The 24,678-nt window shown below is 52.4% G+C and overlaps 1 pseudogene; it reads right to left on the bottom strand.

The window, feature by feature from the left end:
* Positions 1-10,906: 10,906 nt before the first annotated feature.
* LOC141582714 (serine/threonine-protein kinase PAK 4-like) lies at positions 10,907-23,735 on the bottom strand (annotated as a pseudogene).
* Positions 23,736-24,678: the final 943 nt, after the last annotated feature.

The following is a 24,678-nucleotide window of genomic DNA, read 5'->3' as shown; positions in this document are numbered from 1 at the left end:
CAAATGCAGTAGAAGGCACTCAGACAGTGCTTGATGTGCAGTGCATACATGTCATCATTAGGAAGAAAGAGACTGAGAGAGGAAGAACAAGGGAAAATTCAAGGCAATTGATCAGGTCGATATCAACATTGCTAAAATCAGAGGAGACCAGGCTGTGTGCGGTGGCTCATGCCTGTAATTTCAGCACTTTAGGAGGCTGAGGCAGGTGGATCACTTGAGGTCAGGAGTTCAAGACCAGCCTGGACAACATGGCAAAACCTCATCTCTACTGAAAATACAAAAATTAGCCAGGCATGGTGTGGCAGGCCCCTGTAATCCCAGCTACTAAGGAGGCTGAGGCAGGAGAATCACTTGAACCCGGGAGGTGTAAGTTGCAGTTAGATGAGATTACACCACTGCACTCCAGCCTGAGGGACATTGCAAGATTCCACCTCAAAAAAAAAAAAAAATCAGAGAAGACCAAGATACCCGCAGATAATGCACTGTGTCACTTTCCCTGTGCATTTTCCCTGCCTCTTGGTAGACAGCTCCTAACATCACCATGACATCCTAGTGAAGGAGGTGTGGATACTGGGGTTGCTACAGTTTATTGAACCATTTTTTCTCCCAGAGAGAGATGCTAATCTTCTGTCAGATTCCTTTGAGTGTTTTTCCGATCCCTGCTGTGGGCGGTTTACCCTCAGGGTACTTCTCCATGGAGCCACCAGGTGGCGACATTGCTGCATAAGTGAAACAAACTGACTCAAGATTAGAAAATAGTGTTCTAGGGGAATGCTGGGAAGATGGCCGCCTAAGAACAGCTCAGGACTTCAGCTCCCAGTCAAAGTGCAGAGGGTGAGTGGACGCCGCATTTCCAGACGAACTCTTATTGCCCACAGACCAGGAGATACCCAGGCACAGGGGTCGCCAGTGTCGCAGTCCCACCCGGTGCGGCTGTTTTGGCCCCCGCGGGACTGATTCCGCCCGCGTGGCTGCTGTGACCACTCCCTGTTGCTGCGGTTCTCCGTACAAAAGCCACTGGTCTGGGAGCCCTCTTAGCTGGCGAGCAGAGCCCTAAGACGGCAGAATAGCCCATTCATCTGAAATAGCGAGTCAGGCCAGGAGATTCCTAGGCAAAAAATCCGCCAGGAGCCGGCGCCGCGGTTCGAGCCGACTCCGTGAGTCGCAGCACGGGAGATCCCGGCGCCTTTTCAACAAGCGACCAGAACGCGGGGTCCTTCAACTTAAAAGAAAAGACTCTGAGTCAGGGAGCCAGGTGATCAGGCTCGGTTGGTCCCACCCCTCCACCCCCAACAACAACCAAAACAAAAACAGTAATTGGAAACCCTCTGGGTTGAGCCCTTCAAACCAAGCACAGCTGAACCGGGACGGTCCGGCTCCGTGGGGGAGGGGCTTCCGCCATTACTGAGACTCTCCACCACTACGGAGGCAGGCTGCCATTGCCGAGGCAACCCGCCGTTGCCGAGGCAACCTGCCACAACAGAGAGAGTCCACTATAACAGAGGCGGGGCCACCATTGCCCAGACAGTTCTAACTACGCCCATATAAAAAGGACTACAGGGAAGAGCTCAGGGCAGCTGGGCGGAGCCCACAGCAGCTCAGCAAAGCCCCTGCGGGCAGGCAGAGGCTAGGCCTGCTGCTAGCTGGGCGGGTCCGACCTGAAAGAAAAATCAAAAAAGGCAGTAGTGCAACGGAAACTCATAAAGCTCCAACTCCCTGGGACAGAGACAGACAACAGGTGGATAAACCCACAAAAATGGGAAGAAACCAGCGTAAAAAGGATGAAAACTCCCGAAACCAGAACACCTCTCCTCCTAAAAGTGATCACAACTCCTCACCAGCAAGGGAACCAGACCAGATGGAGAAGGAGGGTGATGAAATGACAGAATCAGACTTCAGAAGGTGGGTAGTAAGAAACTACAATGAGCTAAAAGAACATGTTCTAACCCATCGCAAAGAAAATAGGAACCTTGAAAAAAGATTGGACGAACTGCTGACGAGAATGGACAGCATAGAGAGGAGTATACGTGAATTGATGGAGCTGAAAAACGCAACACGAGAACTTCGTGAAGCATGCACAAGCTTCAACAGCCGAATTGACCAAGCAGAAGAAAGGATATCAGAGGTCGAAGATCAACTCAATGAAATAAAAAGAGAAGGCAAGAACAGAGAAAAAAGCGCAAAAAGGAATGAACAAAATCTTCAAGAAATGTGGGACTATGTGAAAAGACCTAATCTACGTCTGATAGGTGTACCTGAATGTGATGAAGAGAATGAATCCAAGCTGGAAAATACTCTTCAGGATATTATCCAGGAAAACTTCCCTAACCTAGCAAGGCAGACCAATATTCAAATCCAGGAAATACAGAGAACACCACAAAGATATTCCTCAAGAAGAGCAACCCCAAGGCACATAATCGTCAGATTCACCAGGGTTGAAATGAAAGAGAAAATGCTAAGGGCGGCCAGAGAGAAAGGTCGGGTTACCCACAAAGGGAAGCCCATTAGACTCACAGCAGATCTCTCAGCAGAAACCCTACAAGCCAGAAGAGATTGGGGGCCAATATTCAACCTCCTTGAAGAAAAGAACTTTCAACCCAGAATCTCCTATCCAGCCAAACTAAGCTTCGTAAGTGAAGGAAAAATAAAATCCTTTGTGAACAAGCAAGCACTCAGAGATTTCATCACCACCAAACCTGCTCTACAAGAACTCCTGAAAGAGGCTCTACACATATAAAGGAACAACCAGTACCAACCACTCTAAAAACACACCAAATGGTAAAAAAGCATCAACACAATCAAGAATCTGCATCAACTAACCAACAAAACAGCCAGGTAGCATCAAAATGACAGCATCAAATTCACACATAACAATACTATCCCTAAATGTCAATGGACTAAATGCCCCAATCAAAAGACACAGACTGGCAAATTGGATAAAAAGCCAAAACCCATCAGTGTGCTGTATCCAGGAAACCCATCTTACATGCAAGGATACACAAAGGCTCAAAATAAAGGGATGGAGGAAGATCTACCAAGCAAATGGAGAGCAAAAAAAGGCAGGAGTTGCAATTCTCATCTCTGATAAAATAGACTTTAAAGCAACAAAGATCAAAAGAGACAAAGAAGGACATTACATAATGGTAAAAGGATCACTGCAACAAGAAGAGCTAACGATCCTAAATATATATGCACCCAATACAGGAGCACCCAGATACATAAGGCAAGTTCTTAATGACTTACAAAGAGACTTAGATTCCCATACAATAATAGTGGGAGACTTTAACACCCCATTGTCAATATTAGACAGATCAACCAGACAGAAAATCAACAAGGATATCCAGGACCTGAATACAGACCTGGAACAAGCAAACCTAATAGACATTTACAGAACTCTCCACCCCAAATCCACAGAATATACATTCTTCTCAGCACCACATCACACCTACTCTAAAATTGACCACATAATTGGCAATAAATCACTCCTCAGCAAATGCAAAAGAACAGAAATCATAACAAACAGTCTCTCAGACCACAGTACAACCGAGTTAGAACTCAGAATGCAGAAACTAACTCAGAACCGCACAGCTTCATGGAAACTGAACAACTTGCTCTTGAATGTTGACTGGATAAACAATGAAATGAAGGCAGAAATAAAGATGTTCTTCGAAACCAATGAGAACGAAGACACAACATACCAGAATCTCTGGGACACATTTAAAGCAGTCTCTAGAGGAAAATATATAGCAATGAGTGCCCACATGAGAAGAAAGGAGAGATCAAAAATTGACACCCTATCATCAAAATTGAAAGAGCTAGAGGAGCAAGATCAAAAAAAATCAAAACCTAGCAGAAGACAGGAAATAACTAAGATTAGAGCAGAACTGAAGGAAATAGAGACACAAAAAACTCTTCAAAAAATCAATAAATCCAGGAGCTGGTTCTTTGAAAAGATCAACAGAATAGACAGACCACTAGCCAGATTAATAAAAAAGAAAAGAGAGAATAACCAAATTGATGCAATAAAAAACGATAAAGGGGATATCACCACAGATTCCACAGAAATCCAAACCATCATCAGAGATTATTACAAACAACTCTATGCACATAAACTAGTAAACCTGGAAGAAATGGATAAATTCCTGGACACCTGCAACCTCCCAAGCCTAAACTTGGAAGAAGCCGAAACCCTGAATAGACCAATAACATGGTCTGAAGTCGAGGCAGCAATAAAGAGCCTACCACCCAAAAAAAGCCCAGGTCCAGATGGGTTCACAACTGAATTCTACCAGACATACAAGGAGGAGCTGATACCATTCCTTCTGAAACTATTCCAGACAATCCAAAAAGAGGGAATCCTTCCCAAATCATTTTACAAGACAAACATCATCCTGATACCAAAACCCGGCAGGGACTCAACAAGAAAAGAAAATTTCAGGCCAATCTCCATGATGAACATAGATGCAAAAATCTTCAATAAAATACTGGCAAACCGATTGCAACAGCATATCAAAAAGCTCATCCACCATGATCAAGTAGGATTCATCCCAGGGATGCAAGGCTGGTTCAACATACGCAAGTCCATAAACGTAATTCACCACATAAACAGAACCAAAGACAAAAACCACATGATTATCTCGATTGATGCAGAGGCTTTTGACAAAATTCAACAACCCTTTATGCTAAAAACCCTCAATAAACTAGGTATTGACGGAACATATCTCAAAACAATAAAAGCTATTTACGACAAACCAACAGCCAATATCATACTGAATGGGCAAAAACTGGAAGCATTCCCTTTGAAATCTGGCACTAGACAAGGATGCCCTCTCTCACCACTCCTATTCAATATAGTACTGGAAGTTCTAGCCAGAGCAATCAGGCAAGAAAAAGAAATAAAGGGTATCCAAATTGGAAAGGAGGAAATCAAATTGTCTCTATTTGCAGATGACATGATTGTATATCTGGAAGACTCCATCATCTCAGCCCAAAATCTCCTGAAACTGATAAACAACATCAGCAAAGTCTCAGGATACAAAATCAACGTGCAAAAATCACAAGCATTCTTATACACCAGTAATAGACTTCAAGAGAGCCAAATCAAGAACGAACTGCCATTCACAATTGCTACAAAGAGAATAAAGTACCTAGGAATACAACTAACAAGGAACGTAAAGGACCTCTTCAAGGAGAACTACAAGCCATTGCTCAACGAAATAAGAGAGGATACAAACAGATGGAGAAATATTCCATGTTCATGGTTAGGAAGAATCAACATCGTGAAAATGGCCATACTGCCCAAAGTAATTTACAGATTCAACGCTATTCCCATCAAGCTACCAATGACCTTCTTCACAGAACTGGAAAAAAACACCTTCAACTTCATATGGAACCAAAAGAGAGCCCGCATAGCCAAGTCAATTCTAAGCAAAAAGAACAAAGCAGGAGGCATCACACTACCGGACTTCAAACTATACTACAAAGCTACAGTAATCAAAACAGCATGGTACTGGTACCAAAACAGAGATATAGACCAATGGAACAGAACAGAGGCCTCAGAGGAAATACAACATACCCACAACCATCTGATCTTCGACAAACCTGACAAAAACAAGCAATGGGGAAAGGACTCCCTGTTTAATAAATGGTGTTGGGAAAACTGGCTAGCCATGTGCAGAAAGCAGAAACAGGACCCCTTCCTGACACCTTACACCAAAATTAACTCCAGATGGATTAAAGACTTAAACATCAGACCTAATACCATAAAAACCTTAGAAGAAAATCTAGGGAAAACCATTCAGGATATAGGTGTAGGCAAGGACTTCATGACCAAAACGCCAAAAGCAATGGCAACAAAAGCCAATATAGACAAATGGGACCTAATCAAACTCCACAGCTTCTGCACGGCAAAAGAAACAGTCAGTAGAGTGAATCGGCAACCAACAGAATGGGAAAACATTTTTGCAGTCTACCCATCTGACAAGGGGCTGATATCCAGAATTTACAAAGAACTAAAGCAGATCAACAAGAAAAAAACAAACAAGCCCATTCAAAAATGGGCGAATGATATGAACAGATACTTTACAAAAGAAGACATACAGGAGGCCAACAAACATATGAAAAAATGCTCATCATCACTGGTCATCAGAGAAATGCAAATCAAAACCACATTGAGATACCATCTCACACCAGTTAGAATGGTGATCATTAAAAAATCGGGAAACAACAGATGCTGGAGAGGATGTGGAGAAATAGGAACACTTTTACACTGTTGGTGGGAATGTAAATTAATTCAACCATTGTGGAAGACAGTGTGGCGATTCCTCAAGGACCTAAAAATAGAAATCCCATTTGACCCAGCAATCCCATTACTGGGTATATATCCAAAGGATTATAAATCATTCTACTACAAGGACACGTGCACACGAATGTTCATTGCAGCACTGTTTACAATAGCAAAGACCTGGAACCAACCCAAATGCCCAACGATGATAGACTGGATAGGGAAAATGTGGTACATATACACCATGGAATATTATGCAGCCATCAAAAACGATGAGTTCACGTCCTTTGTAGGGACATGGATGAACCTGGAAACCATCATTCTCAGCAAACTGACAGAAGAGCAGAAAATCAAACACCGTATATTCTCGCTCATAGGCGGGTGTTGAAGAATGAGAACACATGGACACAGGGAGGGGAGCACTACACACTGGGGTCCGTTGGGGGGAAATGGGGGAGGGGCGGGGGGTGTGGAGGTGGGAAGAGATAGCATGGGGAGAAATGACAGATACAGGTGAGGGGACGGAAAGCAGCAAAGCACACTGCCATGTGTGTACCTATGCAACAATCTTGCATGTTCATCACATGTACCCCAAAACCTAAAATGCAATAAAAAAAAAATAAATTAATTAAAAAAAAAAAAAAAAAAAAAGAAAATAGTGTTCTAATTGGCCGGGCGCGGTGGCTCAAGCCTGTAATCCCAGCACTTTGGGAGGCCAAGGCGGGCGGATCACGAGGTCAAGAGATCGAGACCAGCCTGGTCAACATGGTGAAACCCCGTCTCTACTAAAAATACAAAACATTAGCTAGGCATGGTGGCATGTGCCTGTAAACCCAGCTTCTCAGGAGGCTGAGGCAGGAGAATTACCTGAACCCAGGAGGCGGAGGTTGCGGTGAGCTGAGATCACGCCATTGCACTCCAGCCTGGGTAACAAGAGCAAAACTCTGTCTCAAAAAAAAAAAAAAAGAAAAGAAAAAGAAAAAGAAAAGAAAAGAAAATAGTGTTCTATTTTCTTTGAGTTGGGTGGGGTGGGTCAAACCTGTAATCCCAGTACTTAGGGAGGCTAAGATGGGTAGTTCACTTGAGGCCAGTAGTTCTAGACCAGCCTGGCAACATTGTGAAACCCTATATGGTGAAACCCTAATTTTTGTACTAAAAATACCAAAATTAGCCAGGCATAATGATGCACGCCTATAATCCCAGCTACTCAGGAGGCTGAGACAGAATTGGTTGGGAAGCAGAGGTTGCAGTGAGCCAAGATCGTGACACTGCCCTCCAGCCTGGGTAACAAAGCGAGACTCCATATTTTTAAAAAACAGTATTCCTGGGGCCAGGCGCGGTGGCTCAAGCCAGTAATCCCAGCACTTTGGGAGGCCAAGGCGGGGGGATCACGATGTCGAGAGATCGAGACCATTCTGGTCAACATGGTGAAACCCCGTCTCTACTAAAAATACAACAACACAAAAAAAGTTAGCTGGCCGTGGTGGCGCGTGCCTGTAATCCCAGCTACTCAGGAGGCTGAGGCGGGAGAATTGCTTGAACCCAGGAGGTGGAGGTTGTGGTGAGCCGAGTTGGCGCCATTGCACTCCAGCCTGGGTAACAAGAGCAAAACTCCGTCTCAAAAAAAAAAAAAAAAAAAAAAAAAAAAAAAAGAGGACTTGCTATGAAAAGCTCATAGGGTCAGGTGCGGTGACTCACTCCAGTAATACCAGCATTTTGTGTAGACCGAGGTGGGTGGGTCACCTGAAGTCAAAGTTGAGAGCAGCCTGGTAATCATGGTGAAATCCTATCTCTACTAAAAATACAAAAATTAGCTGTGAGTGGTGGCACACGCCTGTAATCCCAGCTACTCGGGAGGCTGAGGCAAGAGAATCTCTTGAACTCGGGAGGCAATGAGGGGGTTGCAATGAGGAGAGATCCTGCCACTGAATTCCAGCTGGGTGACAAGAGTAAAACTTAGTCTCAAAAAAAAAAAAAAAAAAAAAAAAAGAAAAAAAAGAAAAAAAAGAAAAAAAGAAAAAACTTCTGGGTAGGGAAGAGTACACAGTTGGTGAAAAGACTGGTTAGTGCTGCAGTTACTGGTCCAGGCAGGCGGGGTAGCTCTGACTTATAAATGCGTGCATGCAGGCAGATGGGAGGGACGGATGAGCCGGAAGCCTAGGCTAGTGGAGGAAACAGGTCACTGCTGCAGCTTCAAGATCTGGGGCTAAAAGTAAGCCATGAATCCTCTGGGCACTTACATAGCCTGTTGGCAGAAAGCTCTGGAAGCACAAGTTCTCTCAGCACGATCTCTGAAGGTGAAGCATTGTCATAGGAGGAGTGTAGCTACATCATTTTCAGTGTGCATGTGTGTGGGTGTTCAGGAGTCACTTTTTTTTTTTTTTTTGAGACAGAGTTTCGCTCTTGTTACCCAGGCTGGAGTGCAATGGCACGAGCTCGGCTCACCGCAACCTCCACCTCCTGGGTTCAGGCAATTCTCCCGCCTCAGCCTCCTGAGTAGCTGGGATTACAGGCACGTGCCACCATGCCCAGCTAATTTTTTGTATTTTTAGTAGAGATGGGGTTTCACCATGTTGACCAGGATGGTCTCGATCTCTTGACCTCGTGATCCCCCCGCCTTGGCCTCCCAAAGTGCTGGGATTACAGTCTTGAGCCACCGCGCCCGGCCGAGATTGTAGTCTTTTTATGCACATCTTAGTTGTCAGCTAGGAACTGAAAGAAATCTTTATGAAAAACTGCTAGCTTTTTATCTGTATGCCCCTTGCCTCTCCAGTTCTCTGCCCCCCAAAATGTAGCTACCTAAGCCTCCATGGGCTCTGATCCCTCAATTTACTGAGAAGGCTGTGTTCTGTTTGGTTTCCTTCTCCTTTACAGTGATACTGAAAATATCTCCAGGTCGAAAGCTGGATAGTCTCAGGACACATGTAATTTATTCTCTTCTCACATGGATCACAGCCCTGTATTATCTGTTGTCCAATTACAGGAAACACTTATTTTGTACATTTGTTTAGTTTCCAATTGTTAATAGTGGGAGGGAAGCTGACTTATTATGTTGTTTGGTGCGAACATAATTGAGGTTTTTGAAATTACCTATTTTTATTTTTATTTTTATTTTTGATGTGGAGTCTTGCTCTGTTGCCAGGGTGGAGTGATCTCAGCTCATGGCAACCTCCACCTCCTGGTTTTAAGCAAGTTTCCTGTCTCAGTCTACCAAGTAGCTGGGATTACAGGCACCCGCCACCATGCCTGGCTCATTTTTGCATTTTTAGTTAAGACAGAGGCTCAGCATGTTGGCCAGGGTGGTCTGAAACTCAACCTCTCAAGTGATCCACCTGTTTTGGCCTCCTAAGTGCTGAGATTACAGGCACGAGTCACTGCGTTCTACTTCCATTACTTTCAATGGCAAAAACTGAAATTACTTTTGCACCAACCTCATAACATGGAAGCAAAAATTGCTCAGTTTTGATTTAAGTGGGCATGTTCTCTGCATTCAGAATTTAGTGGATAGCTATTTGATTTTAGTGCACCAAAGATGATGCCAATCACTGTAAGTTGTACTAGGTTTTAAAATTTTTGTTGACATGTTGTCTGTCAGGCGAATTATTCCTTTCAGAGATGTATGTGTGTATGAAAGAGACGGGACCTGGCTGCTTTTAATATTTAGTCTTTGGGTTTAAGAAATGTAATGTTGGCCGGGTGCAGTGGCTCATGCCTGTAATCCCAGCACTTTGGGAGGCCAACGCGGGTGGATCACGAGGTCAAGAGATTGAGACCATCCTGGTCAACATGGTGAAACCTCGTCTGGATAGCTGACCTCACAACTGCCAGCGGCTCTCCTGGGCAGCACTGGGAAGGCCAGCCAGCAAGTCCGGAACTGCTTGTCGGAAGGGAGGCTGGGGCTCTGAAAGAGGTTCCCAGCTAATTACAAACAATACAGAGAGGACAGGGTGTAAAGCCTGTCGCTTATCCAGGCTATTTTCTTTTTCCTTTTCCCCTTTTTTTTTTTTTTTTTTTTTTTTTTTGAGAAAGTCTCACTCAGTGGCCAAGGCTGGAGTGCAGTGATGTGATCACAGCTCACTGTAGCCTCCAATGTCTGGGCTTCGGCAACCCGCCTGCCTCAGCCTCCTGAGTATTTGGGACAATCGGCATGTGCCACTATACCTGGCTCATTTTCTTTCTTTGAGACAGAGTCTCACTCTCTTGCCTAGGCTGGAGTGCAATGGCATAATCTTGGCTCACTGCAACCTCCGCCTCCCAGGTTCAAGCAATTCTCCTGCCCCAGCCTCCCGAGTAGCTGGGATTACAGGCGTCTACCACTACATACAGCTAATTTTTGTATTTTTAGTAGAGACAGGGTTTCACCATGTTGGCCAGGCTAATCTGGAAGTCCTGACCTCAGGAGATTCACCCACCTTGGCCTCCCAAAGTGCTTGGATTACAGGCATGAGCCACTGCACCTGGCCAATTAGTTTTATTCTTTTGTAGAGACAGGGTCTCACTATGTTGCCCAGGCTGGTCTTCAACCAGTCCTCCAGTTTCAGCCTCCCAAAGCATTGGGATTACAAGTGTGAGCCACCACGCCCAGCCTCTGAACCATTCTCATAAATCCAGGGAACAAAACCCTTAGCCAGATGTGCCTCCAAGGAGGCAGTAGACATGCAGAAGCACAGACACAGCACAGCTCTGCAGGAGGATTTGAAAGGTGAGTGACGGAGCCAATGCAGGGCACTGGAGGTGTGCAGATGACACAGCCCAACCTGTGCCCCTTAGTACCGTGGTCTTCAGCTGCTGCTCCATGTCCACCATGTCAAGCAGGGGGAAGGCCATCCGCAGCTCATCCATGGTAAGAACATTCTGGAAGCCCAGTCTGGAGCGAGCTCAGGGAAGTAATGCTGGACAGTTCTGGGGGAAGATGCCTTTCTGAATGCATCACATCACAAGTGAAGGGAACACAACCCAGTCCTGATCAAGCCAGGCAGGAGGGCAGCAAGCAGAGCCCAGCAAGGATGGCACAAATCTTGCAGGTGCTGGCGAGCAGGCTGCAACTGCACAGGTAAAGAGGGCAGCTCCTGGGCAACCCACCAACAGTCACCAGACACATGACAGGTACCAGGTCCTATGCCAGACATGGCCCAGGGGGCAAAAGCACGTAAAAATTTCTGTCCCCAGCTGAGTGCAGTGGCTCACACCTGAAATCCCAGCACTTTGGGAGGCTGAGGTGGGAGAATTGCTGGAGCCCAGGAGTTCCAGGTCATTCTGGGCAACACAGTGAGACTCTGTCTCTACAAATAAAACAGTCAGCTACACATGGTGGCATATGCCTGTAGTCTACTCAGGAGGCTCCTCAAGAGGCTGGGGCAGGAGGATCAGTTGAGCCCGGGAGGTCAAGGCTATACCATGAGCTACGATTGCGCCACTGCACCCCAGCCTGGGCAACAGAGTGAGACCCTTTCTCAAAAAAAAAAGAAAAAAAAAACAAAACTGTCCCGAGGATCCCAGCACATTCAGAGCCCATCAAAACCGGTGTTCTGAGAACAGTGCTGCCAGTCAGTGCTGAGTTCAGAAGAGACTCCTCAGTGGGCTGGGGAGTCCAGCAGAGGGAGGAGGGCTGGAGCTAAAATCTTACAAGATGAACATGAATCGGCAAGGAAGAAGAGACCCTGGGGAGGGCCAAGCCAGCTTCAGCCTATCTCCTCTAAGATCTGCCTCCATCTTCCTGTCCTCAATTCCAACTCGAAGTGTTAACTGGATGTGGTTTTGGATTAATCACAAAATGAATTTTCCCCAAATCCTGATTCTATCAGATTGCCCCATCAGCAATAAAGCCTGCCCTGCCCTCCACTGCCCTGAGAGGTTGGTCAGACTCCTCAAGTTTACTTGCAAGGTTCCAGACACCCTGGCACCACCCCTCCTGTTCTCATTCCTCTCCCTATCCCAATCCAACCTCCTATTTCCCCTGCCTGGGAAACCTTAGCTATCTGCTGGGCTCCACTGTACCCCTCCAAGAAGCCAAGGCAATTCCTGACCCAGGGATACTCCACTGCCCCCCCCCCAATACCTGTGGCACACTCCTGTGAGCTTATGAGCCTTTAATCATACGCCTTGGTAAACGCTCCTTTATTGCACATGGTGTTATTCTTGCCTCTTCAGGCACAAGCCCCTGATTCATTCGTAAGCCCTGTGCCTCATCCTGGTCCTCGTCCTGTTCAGTGTGTGGCACACCTCTGGTACAGAGGACAGGCTCAGCACGACCCAGCTGCTTGAGAACAGGGGCCTGGTATTCTGCAGGCTCCCAAAGACAAGCTCCCTCTAACTGCTTCACTACCACTGGCTAATACGCTGACTGAGCACCCCAAGGAAGAGACTAGAGAAGGGGTTCCCAAACCTAGTTACAGAACCACTAGGAGAGGTATTTTGGTTTTTTAAAAATACAGATTCCTGAGTTTTACCGTAGACCTAGTCAACCAAGGCTCCAGCGCAGAGACCCTGGAATCTGCATTTTATGCTCCCCAAAGGATTCTGATGCAGGGGTAAGAAGACTGGCTTTTGGAAACCACCAGACATGAGGACCGACCACACTCCGGAGCTGTCCTCCCACCCCTCAGCCCGCAGCATCACCCATGCACCCCAGCACCCAGCATCCCTCACTACAGTCTCCACTCAGCTAAGGAAGGAAAGGCTCCAGCCCTGCCCCTTCCCTTCAGCCAGAGGAAGACCAAAAGGTTACCCCCGGGCATTCTCCACCACAGGCCCCTGCCCAGACACCAGCCTCCGCTTCTCATGGTACTTTGAGAAGAGCTTCACGGGGCTGTGAGAGAGGATAACCTGGTCTGCATCCACCTGTGGGACAGCCAGGACGGGAGGGCAGAGGAAGACAGAGCCATTGAGGGAAATAATGAGACAGGTGACAGGCCCTTTAACCTAGGGAAGGGAAAACCCACTCAGAAAAAAAACGGACACAAAGCCCTCTCTAGCACCCAGCAGCACTTCTAAAATGCACCCCGCCAGATGTGAGAAGAACCCGTCTCATTTGGTTCTTGCCACACAAAACAAGAGGCCAGAAATGTCACAGATGTGGGTTCCGGCCACTTGCCACCCCGTCAGGTGGAGCTAGATTTCCCAGGCCCCCACCTGGAAGCCACAGGGCGCACATGTGCTCCCTGTCACTGTCACAGAAATCGGTCTTTTACTTTCTATTTTCAGACATGATGTGCAGCCCAGAGGTCAGAGCTGGGCTCCAGAGCCAGACCACTGGGGAGCTCTACCACCTCCCAGTGGGGACTCCCGGGTGAGTCACCTCCCACAGGATCCCCCCATCTCCCACCCTCATGGCCTCTAGGGCTCTTGGGGGCAGTGGCCTGAGTACCACAGACAGCAAAGGTCAGGTGGGGCTGGGAACCTGCTGCCCAGGACCATCTTGTGTTGGATTGGAGAGGAAGGCAGCCCTGCTCTGGGGCTGTGAGGGGCCACAGCCTACCTCTACAACCAGGCCCCCCACACCTTCTTAGGAACTGTAGACCTCTTTACGATTTTTTTTTTTTTTTTTTTTTGAGATAAAGTCTTGCTCTGTAGCCCAAGCTGGAGTGCAATGGAGCAATCTTGGCTCACTGCAACCTCCACCTTCCAGGTTCAAGCAATTCTGCCTCAGCCTCCCAAGTAGCTGGGATTACAGGTGACTGCCACCATGCCCAGCTAATTTTTTGTAGTTTTACTAGAGACAGCGTTTCACTATGTTTGTCAGGTTGGTCTTGAACCCCTGTCCTCGTGATTCGCCCACCTCGGCCTCACAAAGTGCTGGGATTACAGGTGTAAACCACTACACCTGACCCACTTTCTGAATTTTGAGGATCTCTATGGGTCTTCTTGTCTCCAGTGAACCCCCCCCCACCACACACAACCATGGGAGGACAATTTCAGGTGGCCTACAGTTGTCGCCCCCAAAACATATCTGCAGACATTCTGAGATTTCCACAGACTGTCAGTGAAACAGCTCTCTCTGCCTCTGCCTAGACTGACTGGTGCAGTTTTATTTTCCTTGGGGGAAGGGATGGAGTCATCCAGTTCTGCAGAAATTTCATTGGAGTCAAGGGCCCTTTCCTACAGAAAGTCATGTCCACCCTGCATTATCAGTGCCACAGCCTGGGGTTCAGAATCTCAGTCCAAAGAATGAGAGATAGGGCTGTGTTCATACCCCAACCTGGGTGCTGGGCAGGCAGTGGCTTTTCAGTGGAGGGAGAAGCCTGTGGTGAAGGCTGTGCTGTCTGCCCAGAACCCTGCCCCTGGGCCCAGCATCCAGTGCTAATGGAATAGCCCCCACCAGCCTGTGCCCTCCCACTTCACAGAGCCCTGACCAGCCTGTGCTCTCCCACTGCACAGAGCCCCCACCAGCCTGTGTCCTTCCACTGCAGAGCCCCCACCAGTCTGTTTTCTCCCACTGCAGAGCCCCCACCAGCCTGTGTCCTCCCACTGCACAGAGCCTCCACTGGCCTGTGTCCTGCCACTGCAGAACCCCCACCGGCCTGTGTCCTACTGCACAGAGCCTCCACTGGCCTGTGTCCTCCCACTGCAGAGTACCTACCGGCCTGTGTCCTGCCACTGCAGAGCCCCCACTGGCCCGTGTCCTCCCAGTGCAGAGCCCCCACCGGCCTGTGTCCTCCCCCTGCAGAGACCCCACCGGCTTGTATTCTCCCACTGCAGAGCCCCCACCAGCCTGTGTCCTCCCACTGCACAGAGCCTCCACTGGCCTGTGTCCTCCCACTGCAGAGTACCTACCGGCCTGTGTCCTCCCCCTGCAGAGCCCCCACCGGCCTGTGTCCTCCTACTACACAGTCTCCAGTGGCCTGTGTCCTCCCACTGCAGAGACCCCACCGGCCTGTGTCCTCTCCCTGCAGAGTCCCCACCGACCTGTGTCCTCCCCCTGCAGAGACCCCACCGGCCTGTGTCCTGCCACCACAGAGCCCCCACCGGCCCGTGTCCTCCCACTGCAGAGCCCTCAGCAGTCTGTGTCCTCCTACTGCACAGAGCCTCCACTGGCCTGTGTCCTCCCCCTGCAGAGCCCCCACCGGCCTGTGTTCTCCCCCTGTAGAGTCCCCACTGGCTGCGTCCTTCCCCTGCAGAGCCCCCACCGGCCTGTGTCCTCCCACTGCAGAGACCCCACTGCCTTGTATCCTCCCACCGCAGAGCCCCCACCAGCCCGTGTCCTCCCAGTGCACAGAGCCTCCACCAGCCTGTGTCCTGCAACTGCAGAGCCCCCACTGGCCTGTGTCCTCCTACTGCACAGAGCCTCCACTGGCCTGTTTCCTCCCCCTGCAGAGTACCTACCGGCCTGTGTCCTGCCACTGCAGAGCCCCCACTGGCCTGTGTCCTCCCACCGCACAGAGCCTCCACTGGCCTGTGTCCTGCCACTGCAGAGCCCCTACCGGCCTGTGTCCTGCCACCGCAGAGCCCCCCACCAGCCTGTGTCCTCCTACTGCACAGAGCCTCCACTATCCTGTGTCCTCCCCCTGCAGAGCCCCCACCGGCCTGTGTCCTCCCCCTGCAGAGTCCCCACCGGCCTGTGTCCTCCCCCTGCTGAGCCACCAGCGGCCTGTGTCCTCCCACTGCAGAGCCACCACCGGCATGTGTCCTCCCACTGCAAAGAGCCTTCACTGGCCTGTGTCTTCCCACTGCAGAGTCCCCATCGGCCTGTCTCCTCCCACTGCAGAGTCCCCACTGGCCTGTGTCCTTCCCCTGCAGAAACCCCTCCAGGTTGTATCCTCCCACTGCACAGAGCCCCCTCCAGCCTGTGACCTCCCACTGCACAGAGCCCCCTCCAGCCTGTGCCCTCTCACTGCAGAGTCCCCTCCAGCCTATGACCTCCCACCAGCCTGTGTCCTCCCACTACAGAGCCCCCACCAGCCTGTGCCCGCCTACTGCAGAGCCCCCACCAGCCTGTGTCCTCCCACTGCACAGAGTCCCCAAAGTGCTGGAACCCAGCTCTGGGCTGCATCAGGGACGACGTCCTGGATCCTCGACACAGCCCTAGAGGGTCAAGCCCACCTACCCTCAAAAGAGGTGGGGAGAGACAGGGAAGCCCCACCATGAGAACCCTGACCCCCACAGCCTATCACCTGTCCCCTCACCCTGCCGTCATGGGTCAGCAGGATCGAGTCACTCTTGATGTCCAGGTGGATGACATCCTGGTTGTGGAGCACCAACAGGGCCTGGAGCACTGCCAGGCATGGCCGAGACCTGCTCCTCGTTCATCCTGCGGGTGGGGGTGAGCAGGTGGGTGGACAGCTCTCCAGGGGCAGAGGGGAATGAAGCCCTGTCTTGGGCTGGGAGGAACCTGAGACAGCTTGACCCCACTCTGAAGCTGGAGGAATGGAAGATATAACCCCATGCCCAGGGGGTAGAGGGGGACACTGCACAGCTGGTTTGGAGATGTGGCCCCACCCCAAGTGGTCTGGAGGGGACCTGGTCATGTCACAGGAGGAGTCTGAGGCCCTGGCAGTACCTGGTGTGGGTGACAATGTTGGTGAGTCTCCTTCCAGAAACTCCATGACCACCCAGAGCTTGTCCCCCACCAGGCAGCTGTAGTACATCACCACGTTCTCATGCTCATAGTCCCACATGATCACCACCTGTGCAGGGGCCGGGTCAGTGGTGAAGGTGGCCAGAGTGGAGCAGAAAGGGGCAGGAGGGCTGCCCAGGCCTGCCTCACACCCAGCCACTGCCTCCCCTTGGGTCCCCTTGCAGTAGTTCTACATCAAGCTTGTGCCCATGGGGCCACCTGGCCTGCCCTCCCCTAGTACTGCCCCAGCCACATGGCCCTCAAAGGCATCCTAAAGCCCACACCTCCCTTCTGAGTGCTCCCCTAGGACAATGCCCATCTCAGGTCAGTCCTGGGCTGGTGCTGGAGGGAGGTGGGAAGAGCATTTGAGCTCAGGGCTGAGACCCTGGACAAGCAAATATTGGGCATGGATGAGAGAAGAGGCGTGCACGTGAGGGCAAATGAGGAACCCAGGCTGCGGAGCTCCTGGTGCAACTGGGTGCTGTGACGCATGGCAGGTCGAGAGGGGCCTCATACACCGGGCAAAATGGGTGCAGGCTTCCTGTTGTCAGGATGCTGCAGGGCACTGCCAGAGTCTAAAGTGGAAAAGGGATGGGGTGGGCCTGAACATGAGAAACTTCCTTTTGGTGGTTGTGTGGGCCGTGCTGAGGACTTGGTGGTTGCATGGAGCCTGGGGTGGGGCCTGGAGTGGGAGACAATGGGCTGTGCAGACATAGGGAGAAGTTGCCAGCCCAGGGCTGACAGACTGGTTTGGGACACGGGGAACCCAGGAGGGGCAGGTCTGGAGGACACTACCCTGGAGCCCATGTGGGCCTCCATGGGTGTGAGGGGCCTGGAAGACACTGGCTGGGTAGTCAGTGGGCCGAGGAACCCTGGGTCAGAGGCTCAGGGACAGAGATGTGGGTGAGGATGCTGTGAGGACAGGCAGGGACCTACCTGGGGTGGAGATGGCCTGGAGGGGGAAGCATTGAGGGGAGCAGGGGGGCCTGACGCAGCACAGAGGAGTGCAGGGAGAGGAGGGAGGGCAGGGTGGGAGCACAGCAGGGAGAGGAGGTAGAGCGGGGGCAGGGGGAAGCAGGGAGGGAGGACGGCAGGAGAAAAGGAAGTGCAGGGCAGGAGGGTGGCAGGGAGAGGGGGACAGCAGTGCAGCAGCTCTCACACCTCTCTGAAAAGCAGCGCACGAATCTGCTGCTTGCACAGGTCCATCTCCTTGACGACCACCAGGTTGCCCGAGCTGCGCATGGTGGCAATGCGCATAGTGCCCGTGGAGTCCTCACCTATCTTGAAGTTGTCCATGTAGGATGAGGGGTCGCCTGGGTCCACCACCAGCTGCAGGGCAGCCCAGAAATGCTCATGGGATACGTGCTGTGGCTCCTGCTGTGGCAAACGGGTGCCGGGGGCCCAGGAAGAGCAGGGGTGGTGGGAGTGGCAGGGTCTCAGGCTGGAGGGGCCAGCTGGGGCTCTGAGGCGTGGGGGGTCTAGTACTCCAGTGCTGGGGGTACCTTGGGCTCAGGCGGGAGGCCAGGAGGAGGAGGAGAACTGCTGGTCGGCCAGGCCACCTGTTGATGGCCCATTAGGGGCCACGTCTTGAGGCTCTACATGAAACAAAACAGAGGTAACTGTCAGTGAAGGGTGCCTGGGGCCAGCTCTGCTCCCTAAGTAGGGGAGAGGCCCATTGATGAGACAGACACATTGATGGTCAGGATTAGATGCACAATGGGTCTGGCAGGGCTGGAAGGTGGGGATGGGAGAGCAACAGGCAGGGGACCTTGGAGGCCCTGGGGTGGGGCATGGGTTACCCTTGCACCCCGGCATGGGTGGTTGGTGTCAGCCCTCTGATAGGTGTTTAAGGGCCAGCTAGCTGCCAATTTTATCCCACTGGCCAGACCAAAAGGCTGAGGGGTGCCGATGTCAGGCCCAGAGAAAGGGGGTCCCCTGAGCCCTCCCTGGAAGACTTGGGCCTTTTGTCTGGCCCCACTTGTCACCTGTCACCACTGTCGCCATCTGCCTCACTGTGACTGGTGATCCGGCCTCGACTGCCTGCCTTCCCCAGGACCACTCTGGCCGTGGTGGCCAGCTCCTCCATTATTCCATTTTCCTGGTGGGCACAGGCGGGCGGTGGAGGGTTGTCTCTCCGAAGAGAGTTGGAGCGTGTCACCGACATGTTCTCAAACTCGCCCAGAAGCAGCATGAGGGCCCCATTTTTGGTTCCTTTGCTGCCCCACATGATGGTCTGGGGTCCCGGGCAATGGTGGGTGGGGGTGCAGCAAGAAGTGGGGGACACAGAATGGGCATCCAACACAGGGACAGGATGGCATGACACACACAGAGATAAGAGAGACAAAATGAGATACTGTGGAGTAAGGATGGCATGGGTGGTGGCCCGTCCCCCACTGGGATGCAGCTGCAGGGTCAGAGGAGTGATGGTTATGGCCAGGCTGCCGCCTCCCTGGGCTGTGTGGGACCCCAGAGAGGCACCCCTTGTTTTTCTCCTGTTCCCCAGATGGGCGGCACAGTCGTGTCCTGTGGGGTGGAAGGGAAGGAGGGCAGAAGCTGATTCACCCCATAATCAGGCCGAAGGCTACAAATTACAGGATGCTGTGGCCAGGCCTGGGCGGGCACTTCCTCCCCTGTGGGAGCCAGTGTTCATGAGCCCCAAAACCACACTCTCTGCTCCCACAAAGGACAAGGGGTGGAGGACAGGGAGAGTCACAAAGGCCTGGCCCCAAAGTAGAGGTCAATGGGGTTCCAGGAGCCAGGTGCCAAATACAAACCCATGTGGAAACCAGGCAGGGCGTCCAGTGCATTCCAAGTCTCTACGGTCCCCACTCTCCATGGTCTGAGTTGTGTCATACACGCCCGCTCTGCCCTTGCTCTATTTCCACACACACAGGTGTTCTTGCTGCTCCTCCCACTCCTGCCCTGCTCCAGGCCTCTGTGCTGGCTGCTCCTTTTGCCTGGAACATCAGCTCCCAGGGTCCCTGTGGCTCTCTCCGTCCACTCTTTCAGGTCTTTGCTCAAGCTTCCACTCATCACCCATCTAAAATGCCAGCCCCTGCCCTGCCTGTGTTCCACCTAGATCACCTGACAGCGGCTGACTTGGAGCACGCAGGCATCTGTCTGCTCCTGCCTCTGTCCAGTGCCTGCTCCTGGGGGCAGGGATTGTTTTTTCCTGTCTCCTTCGGGTCCCACTATATCTCAGCACCTATAAGCATCTGGCGCACAGCAGGGGCTAAGTGAACTTTTGCTAAACCATGGATTGATGAGGTGGTTGTGCAGGGGCCACAGTGAGCTGAGAACAGTGGCCCTGCTGACAGGGACCTTCCCCAGGCTGCCAGGCATCTGCAGCTGGACGCCTGCCTCTAATGTGCAGGAAACACTGATCCCCCAAAACCTGTGGCCTTCTGCTGCCCCATCTCTCCTGGCCATGGCTGTCTGTTGGAACCCAGATCCTACCCAGCGGCCCCAGAAAAGCAAAGTGGACACAAGGCCAGACTTTGCTGTTAGAACAGGGGGTTGAGGCTGGGTACGATGGCTCAACCCTATAATCTCAACACCTCTGGGGGGCTGAGGTGAGAGGACCACCTGAGGTCAGGGTTCAAGACCATCCTGGCCAACATTGTGAAAAAGTTTCCACTAAAAATAGCTGGCCATGGTGGTGGGTGCCTGTAATCCCAGCACTTTGGGCGGTCTAAGGCAGGAGGATCATCTGAGATCAGCAGTTCCAGACCAGCCTGGCCAACATGATGAAACCCCCATCTCCACTAAAAATACAAAAATTAGCTGGCCATAGTGGTAGGCACCTGTAATCCCTTGGGAGTTACTCCAGAGGCTGAGCCAGGAAGGAGGCTGAGAGAGGAGAATTGCCTGAACCTGGGAGGCGAAGGTTGCAGTGAGCTGAGATCGCAGTGGCACTGCACTCCAGCCTGGGAGATAAGAGCGGAACTCTGTCTTACAATGAAACAAAACAAAAGCCAGTGGGTGGAGAGGGCCCTGGGAGACCTGGGTCCTGGCCAAGGGCAGCAAACACAAGCACCCATAGGGCCCCAGGTCAGCACTGGCCATGAGGCACTGTGTGTGAATTCAGGTGCCCTATTTCCTGGTGGGACAGTCACAGCCAGGCCTCTCATCTGGGGAGCCAAGCAGGAGCTGGGATTTTGGAGACACATGCCAGTGGCCACAGAGCCAGGCAGGTCCTGGAGCAGAGGGGGTCGCGTGTGGCCTGTGGCCCACAAGAGCCAGTGCCAGACCTGTGGAGGCAGCTGCCACTCAGCTCCAGCCGGTCTGTCACCAGAATCCAACAGCTTTGAAAAGTGAAGTTTGTCACTTTTTAAGTGGTGGCAAAGAAGTCAAGGCATTCAAAAGCGCCCTGCGTCGGCCACACGGGCCCTTCCATGGGCCGCCAAATTGAGGCTGTACTTGTGTCTATGGCCAACTTGTGGGTCTTGGCACTCCTCCCTGCCAGGCTGGGCTGGGCACCAGGAGAGGTGAGTCCAGGCACACCCATCTACACCCCCTGGAAACAAACCTGGCGAGCTCCCCCTGGCCTGCAACCCTTCCCAGTCCCCACCGACCATGGGAGAGAGTCCAGGCTGTGAGGCTGGTTTCCCGAGGTCCAGCACAGTTTCCTGCCAGGCCAGCCTCATGCCTGCCACACCCAGACACTGGCTCTGCAACTCTTATAATTTCACATGGAGGCAGGAGAGGGATTAAGAGCATGGGGCTTGGAAACAGACATTGGTTCAAATCCCAACCTTGCCATTTTGCTCTAGATGGCAGGAGAAAAAACCACAACCAAAAAGTCCACAGTGTTCCACAGGGGTGATTTCCTACATGAAAGCTCAGCTTCCCCTGAATCTGCTGCCATTCCTCCTCCTCCTCCTCTTCAGCCACGGTGTCCCCTCCTCCCAGAAGCTTGCCTGGACCCCTGGTCTGGTTTAGTTACCTTCTCCAGGCTCCCCCATCCAAGTCCTCAGCACTAGGGACTGTCACCCTGTGGGAATGGGTCTGTCCCCCACTGCCAGGAGCTCTGGGAAGGCTCAAGGGTGGGATGGGTGTGGTCCAGGGACAGGAGCATACTGCACAGGGTATGAGGCTCAGGTTGGAGGCTGGTGTGGGGACTGTCAGAGGGGTCATGGAAGCCTCAGGTTGGGTGGCATGGGGTTCTCAGAACTTGGAGGCAGCGGGTGGAGGGTTGGTGAAGGGCCAGCCTGGGACCCAGGATCAGGGTGGAAGCTGGGATTACATCTCCGTTTCCATGTAACTGAGAAGGTGTTGGTTATAGGGTCGAGTGTGGGGTGAGGGCCAGGCCACTCGGGGTGGGGGCGGGCTGGGGGAGGTGGTGGTGGGTGCCGCATACCTTGGGGGCTCTGGGCTGGATGGAGGTGATGCAGGTAGGGTCGATGAGGTGCTTGGGCTGGCGAGCCGACTCCTCCATCAGCCTCTGCCACTGGCACGCAGCCCAGTGAGCTTCTGCTCATGGCGATCGAAGCCCATGTGCACACAGTGCTCAAAGTTGGATGGTGCACAGATTGCCACCCACTTCTTCCTCTTCCAAAACGTGGTTCCGGGGTCTCAGTGCGGACTGCGAGAGAGAATCATGGTGGCTGAGTGGCAGCAGTGAGCCTGCCCACATCTTCCTCCTCTGCCCCAACCTGTCCCTTCCACCCTCATCTTCCACCGGGACCCACAGGAGGCAGCAGCCTCCTTCCCGTCTCCCTACTCACCCCCTACCCCATCTGCATGGCAGACACAGCCAGAGGGCACTTTTGATGGCAGACACAGCCAGAGGGGCCATGTCCCCTTGCTCAGAACCTTCCTGCCTGTGTCTTATGGGCCCACAAGGCCCCGTCGCCTCTCCGTTCTCATCCCCTGGAGGCCTCAGGGCCTTTGCAGGGACTGGTCCCTCTGCCTGGAGCTCACTTTCTAGTGTCTGCACAGGGCTGCCCCTCCCCTCCTTCAGGTCTCAGAGCAGCAAGGACTCCTTTCCTGACCACCCCAACTTCGAGACCAGCGTGGTCAGCATGGTGAAACCCTATCTCTACTAAAAATATAAAAATTAGTGGGGTATGATGGGATGCACCTGTAATCCCAGCTATCTGGGAGGCTGAGGCAGGGGAATTGCTTGAACCGGGGAAGTGGAGGTTGCAGTAAGCTGAGATTGAGCCACTGCACACTCCAGCCTGGGCGACATAGTGAGACTCCATCTCAAAACAAAACACAAAGGGGCGAAGGGGAGACATGCTTGTCAAGGCGTCCCACAGAGAGCCGGGAGAAAGATGGGAAGGGGAGCCAGGCAGCCAGAGTTTCACTCTCCACCACATGCTGCCGTGATCTTGGTCAAGTAACCACCTCTCTGTGCCGTGGATGAACCACCACAGGGCTGCTGTGAGGGGTGGTGGGTGACTCGGAGTAAAGAGCTCGGGGTGAAGCTGGGCATATGTGGGGGGCCTGTCTGTGGGGGCCACTGTGATGGCTGGGGCGGTCCTCGCAGTGCCTGTGGAGGAGGGGCCCCGGTCCTGCTCTGGAAGCCCCCATCCCAGCTGTTCCAGGCCTGGTCTCTGGGGTTGCACATACCTGGTCTGATGCTGGTGAGATAGAAGTGCCCTCAGGCAGGTGACCTCTTCTCTGGGGGTGTCAGGTTACTTATCTGTAAAATGAGAAGAATGCATCTATTCACTCATTCGTTCATTCATTCAGTAATCAGTCAGCAATGGGTTTCCTCTGTGGCCACTGTAGTCACCCAGCCAGCCTTTGACCTCATGGGAAGTTCACGTGGGGCACAGACTTGTGCCCATGCAGCAGTAGCCCAGAGTGGTCAGGGCTGAGTGGTGGGAGCACAGGACCCTGGAGGGATGTCAGGGTGGGCAGCAGGGAGGCTTCCTGGATGAGGGGAAGCATGGACGGCAATGGATGAGGGCATACGCAGGTGTAGTTTCTGTGTTGTTCTCAGCTGGCTACCCCGCATGGCACCCAGCCCTATGCCTCTAGTGAGAGGATGGAGGATGTGCAGATCCATGTGGCCCCTCCACACCTGCTCCTTCTCCTGGCTCAGGCTGCTTTCCTGGGAGCAGCTGGGAAGGTGAGGCCCTGAGGTAGGACCATCGATGGGAGCCAGCCAGGGGAACTGGTTTGGCAGCAGGAGCCCCAATGGAGGCAGGTGGGGACCCAGCAGCCAACCTGTCTCAATTGGTCCCAAGTGGCCAGTGGGTGGTCAGAGCCAGGCCTGACCAGGGCCCCCGGGGTTGGCCTAGTTTCCCTGCTTCCCCTGGGGCCTGGGATGGAGGGCAGGCAGGGGGGAGGGGCTCCTTTGTCTCTGCCCAGCCTCTTCTCTGAGCCCAATGCCAGTGCCCTGAGTGGTGCCCACCCCTCCCTCACAGCCTTCTAGGTGTGCCCACCCCCTGGTGGCCCTAACCTATTCTCTTACTATTTTCCAGGCCCAGCTCCTAGGGTCATCCACACACCTCGACTGTCCCCATCTCTGCACTCTGCCTGCTGTCACTCCAGATCTGCGTCCTGTGTCCTCCGGCCTCTCTGTCCTCCCATAGCTCCCTCCACCCCCTTTGGCCCCATGCCCTTCATCATGAACTTGTGGCCCTGCCCATCCTGCTCCCTCCTCCACTTTGGGGCACTAGACAGTTCCCATAGCCACAGGAACAGGATCAGCCTTGTGACCCTTCGATAAACCCATAGGGTGGAGAGTGGGGCAGATCCAGAGGTTCAGGATGCCTGGGACTGGTGGGAGCAGCCTGGAGGGTGGGCGGCCAACCCAGCTAGCAGCATAGGTGCCGGAGATGTCCTCTGAAGCTTGGGCTCCTGCCCCCCCACCCGTAAACCCCCAAGG

Source organism: Saimiri boliviensis, chromosome X, assembly GCF_048565385.1.
Source record: "Saimiri boliviensis isolate mSaiBol1 chromosome X, mSaiBol1.pri, whole genome shotgun sequence".
NCBI classification, from domain to species: Eukaryota; Metazoa; Chordata; class Mammalia; order Primates; family Cebidae; genus Saimiri; species Saimiri boliviensis.
The sequence above is the reverse complement of the archived record's forward strand: the minus strand, read 5'-3'. Positions and strand labels throughout refer to the sequence as shown.